We start from the raw sequence: 4,984 nt of genomic DNA, 5'->3' as shown, positions 1-4,984 counted from the left end.
ACAGTACAAGAGACCTTGGGAAGAACCCAAGGTCATGCGGTCAGAAGTAGTGGACCTGGGGTTCATATACAAGCAGTCTGACTCCGAGCTCTCTGTCTATCCATCCATTTTTATCTATAACTATTTGTCTATGTATATTACTTCTCCATAAGTGGCTTGCCTTATTTATTTATTTATTTATTTATTTATTTATTGGCCGCGCTGCGTTGCTTGCGGGTTCTCAGTTCCCTGACCAGGGATTGAACCCGGGCCACGGTAGTGAAAGCCCAGAATCCAAACCACTAGGCCACTAGGGAAATCCTGTGACCTACCTTATTACGTTATTTTTTTTTTTCATCTTCAATATTTTTTATTGTAAAAACCATCAGAGTTTCAAATGAATTTAAAAACTTTAAAAATATTATTTAATGAAAGAGTCTCATATTGTTGTGTATAGTGTATATCAACATTTACCATTCATCTGTCATATTTAATGAAAAGCACCATTACTGTATGCTTGAAAAAAATCTTCAAACCCATTCTCTAGTGAGTATCCATCATAATTTAAAGGGTATTTTCTCCACTCAAAAAAAAAAAATCTATGTAAGGCTATAATCGTTAAGAACCAAAGCAATACCTAGTTACATGCTTTACATAGTCCCATGAAAAAATAATTAAATTGTTCCTAATCCCTAATGCAAGGCACTTCAAAGCACCTGCACAAAACATCCATGTAAACAGCAGTACAGGATGTGATTTAAATAACATGAATGACTTTTACACAGCTTTACCTAGACTAAAGGAAAAATAAAATCCATCACAGCTACAGCGAAAAGAGCATGTTAAGAGTCACAACAATAATTTGTATCTCTTATTACAAAAACAACAGGCTACATAACCTTTTAGAAAAAAAACAAAACCTCATAAATATTTTCATATCAAGAAACAGCATGCTCCCTGGGTAGGTATAAAATCAGAATATTCAGAGGTGATCAGAAGTAAATGCAACTGGCATTTCTAAATACCCAGCTTTGATATCCACCAGGCCTAGTAGTCTGGACTATTTGCAGCACCATGGAAAATGCATTAGAAAATCACAAAGATACTTTACTTCAAAGTAACCTGGCCACGAGGTTCACTTAGTCCACAGTAACAAACAGCAATGATGAAGAGAAAGAATTTTTTTAAATTACTGGCTTATTCGATTTACCTAGCAAGAAAAATCCTGTATTATTTATTTTAGTACATCTCATGTATATAAAGCACCAGTTTAAATAAGATTATCAAACACCTCTAGCATCTTGTTACTCAACCTGAAAGTTCTTTTCTCGTCATTTCCATGTTACATGCTTAAAGCCAAGGAGGATAAAATTGGAATGGTGATAGATACTGAGAGAGAAATTCAGTTCCTTCCCTATCAAATGTATGTCTCTCAAGTAAAACACAGATGAAGTAGCAAAATTTAAAAGGTCTTCTGCACTCTCTGGAACTTACCATCCCAGCAGAATAGTTTCTGCCTACTAGAGGACGAGCACATGGGGGTGAGAGGGCCAAAGCCAGGGCTCATGGCCCTGAAAGGTAAGGCTGGGTTAGCCTTGCTGCTGCAAGGCCATACTCTCCAACTCTACTACCAAGCAACTCTCACAGACGCTCACCACTGGTAAAGCAAGGAGGTCTGAGTGTGAATACAACTAAGGAAGCCCATCAAACGCCACTAAAAACTACCAAATGAGACTCCATTGAGGGTTAACCTCACAGATGAAAATCAGCACATTTGCCTCTTTACCAATGGGAATCTTATCATTAGCATGCCCTTCTTACGTATGAAAGGGATAACGGTGCATCTAAGTTTATGCACAGTTAATAATCAAGTGTAAATATGCAGACTCTTGCATTTTTAAATTACAGGTTAAAAGTGACTCCCAAAAGAAAATCAATTTCTTCATAAATGCAAGATAGTTTATAAAAAGCTGGAATGGGGCTTCCCTGGTGGCGCAGTGGTTGAGAGTCCGCCTGCCGATGCAGGGGACACGGGTTCGTGCCCCGGTCCGGGAAGATCCCACATGCCGCGGAGCGGCTGGGCCCGTGAGCCATGGCCGCTGAGCCTGTGCGTCCGGAGCCTGTGCTCCGCAACGGGAGAGGCCACAAAAAAAAAAAAAAAAAAAAGCTGGAATGATGATTAATTCCAATACAAAAACTCATACGCAAAAAAACTCTACTTTCTCCTTCCAAACTACTTAGGTCTATACAGTTGATTCTACTGTACCATGATTACATCACCAGAGTAAAATATGAATAAAATACTTCAGTTAACAGACCGAGGGCCACTTCTTGACAACTGCATTCAAACTGCAGCTTTTAAGCAGGGCTGAGAAACACCATTCTTAAGCATGGTTTCCTTCTTCCTGTTCTTGCATCGCATAGTGATTACTAAAGGAAGGAATCTGGTCTGTAAATGACTGTGTCATCCACTGCCCATTTGGAATATCACTGAAAGTTGATTCTCCACTGTCAACTGTCAGCCCATTTGAAGAGAAGCTGCAAGGTTCACTACTGCACGGATTTTCTCTATAAGCACCACCGCACGCTGCTTCATAACCCAGATCATATTTTTCTTCCTTCACAGCCATCTTCTTTGCATCCTCTTGGGCTAGCCGCAGGTCAAATGTATATTGCACCTCTTGAATGTCTGTGTTTCACTCACTGCCTTTCAACTGACCTCTTAAGTCCTTCAGCTTAACGTAGTAATGAATTTTGTCCTGGGCTCGAGGAAACTGAGCACATCTAGCACTGGATGATGGCAACAACATAGCAGAGAGTTTCTGTGTCTGGGATCTTATGCAGTTGAAGTCCAAATTCTAAGTTCTTAACTTTTACTCCAAAAACTTCCTTACTAAAAATTTCATAAATACAGTTTCCATTAAACACTGCTATTCGTGGCTGATATTTCTGTAATTTCTGCACTAGAATACGTCCTCCTTCACAAAATTCTTTACCGGAAAGATCCTTGCTTCCTGGTGTTATCCTTCCCACCATATTGGTTAATCCAATACCCTATTTCCCTGGTAAAGTGTGATCATCCATGTGATTCAGTTGGACCTCACTCAGCCCTGACATAAACAGACACTTCCAAAAATGGTTTCCAAGTCCAGGGTAATGATGCCCTTTGGAAACATCCATTAGTCCTGGGTTTATGCCAATAATCACAATGTCCAGATTGAAGGTCAAAATGTCCGGTAGAGTCTTGGTCAAAAGTTCGGCTTCTGAAATACTATTGAACTGGTCTACTTTTCACTTTAAATGTGTCTGTAATTTTTTCTTGCTTCTCTTTTGATTTTGTGGACTTGCCAGATTTTTTGGCCTCAGCAGGTTTTTTGGGTTCTACTGGTGTTTTTGGTTCTGTTGTTCTGGGTTTTCCTTTCCTTCCTTTTGGAGTCTCTTGTGTGGGTTCCTGAGCAGGAGGTGGGGCTGGAACTTCTGCTGGCATTTCTTGTTCATTCATAACTGCCATATTAGGAACTTCAGTCATCTTTGGTTGGAATGGAAACGTATAAAAAGCTTGCGCTTGCTGGAGGGAATAGCTGCCTGCGTCCTCCGCTTCCATTCCCTGCTGCCTAAGTGCACGCAGGTACTCCTGCCGGGCAAGCGAGCCACTGGCCTCTCTAGTACCGCGGCCCACGCACGTTCTGTGGTAGGGTAATAACCAGCCACAGACTCGATTGCTGGCAGAAGCGAGACAGCGGCTGGCGCTCAAGCTCCTCCCCCAAGTTTCTAGTCACCACCCCCCCACCACCCCCCAGGCCAGACCCACCCTCCTCCCGCAGATTCTGTCTGTCCTGAGCCCGACTTACCTTATTTTTAAAGGCATAATCACTGTACCTTGGGAGCACAGAACCCACATTAGGGCAATCACAGAAGGCTTTCTGGAGGAGGTATCTTTATATATTCAATGATGTTGTTGAGCAAAAATTGTTTACCTGGCACTGGTGGCGTAAAGATAAAAAGCTGGTCCCTGCCCTTGAGGAACTCACAAACGGGGACACAAATGCCCCATGAGCAGATGGACACCATAAGCAGGTGGACAAATATGGGCGCACTGGGGAGACCCCAAAGCTGGGGAGATCAGAGCAGGCTTCCTGGAGGAGGTGCACGTGAGCTGAGGCTAAAAGGATGACTGGGAATCTCGGAGACATGTCCTTGCCACTACATCCAGTCATTCACCTGAGGGCAAGAGGGCCCAGAGATCCTGCTGGGCACTCACACGCTCTTTGTTTCAGCCAGTCTCTCCTCCATGGAGCCTTCCTGGTGCAACCAACCCCAGTCCCTTCTCTACCACTTACCCCAGACAGCCGGGTCCCCTCCTGGGGAGGTCTGCATCCCCAGCTGCTGTGTGTTCCTAGGAGGCACCAGACTCTTGAATCCCCAGTTCTTACGCCAGCAGGGGCTGGGCAGGCTCTGTTGTGGAGGCAGTGGATGCCTTGGGAAAGCCCAGTGGTTTGATTTGAGGGCATCTAGACTTTAGAGCAAGAAGGGGCCCCAGAAACTACCCAAGCCCACTTAGAAGGACGGAGCAAGGCCCAGGGAAGTAACAGGAGTTGCCTGGGACTCAAATTCCCAGCTCCCAGTACGCTGATCTTCTCTCTGGGGTGGTCTGGCCCCACCTGGGCTCTCCCCTAACCCTTGTCCTCATGCCTGCCTTGCCTGATGATGGCCAGGGTAGCCTTTCCCGAATAACGATGGTATTGGCTCAGATTAAGGGCAACTAGCTGGCTCTTGGCTTTTCCTTTTTATATAAGAACTAATCTCCTTCTAATCAGCCATTATTAAATTATATCCCGTTTTTAATTCATTCACAGATCACAGTTGGGACAGCTGGATGGATAATTGGGGAGAGATAATTTATGTAAATGAAGAGCAGCAGAAGGTAGGAGAGAGGGAGGCTGAGGGCCAAAGGGGGCCCCTCCTGTGCCCAGGTTGGGGAGGGGGCAGTGACCTGGCCTGGCCT

The 4,984-nt window shown here is 44.0% G+C and overlaps 1 pseudogene across 1 annotated transcript; it reads right to left on the bottom strand.

Annotated features, from left to right (window-relative positions):
- Positions 1 to 2,363: 2,363 nt before the first annotated feature.
- On the bottom strand, positions 2,364 to 3,668 carry LOC102995762 (G/T mismatch-specific thymine DNA glycosylase-like; annotated as a pseudogene). Its single transcript, XR_002890992.2, has one exon. The product of XR_002890992.2 is annotated as a G/T mismatch-specific thymine DNA glycosylase-like (transcript).
- Positions 3,669 to 4,984: the final 1,316 nt, after the last annotated feature.

The sequence above is a fragment of the Physeter macrocephalus genome, chromosome 11, assembly GCF_002837175.3.
Source record: "Physeter macrocephalus isolate SW-GA chromosome 11, ASM283717v5, whole genome shotgun sequence".
NCBI lineage: Eukaryota > Metazoa > Chordata > Mammalia > Artiodactyla > Physeteridae > Physeter > Physeter macrocephalus.
The sequence above is the reverse complement of the archived record's forward strand: the minus strand, read 5'-3'. Positions and strand labels throughout refer to the sequence as shown.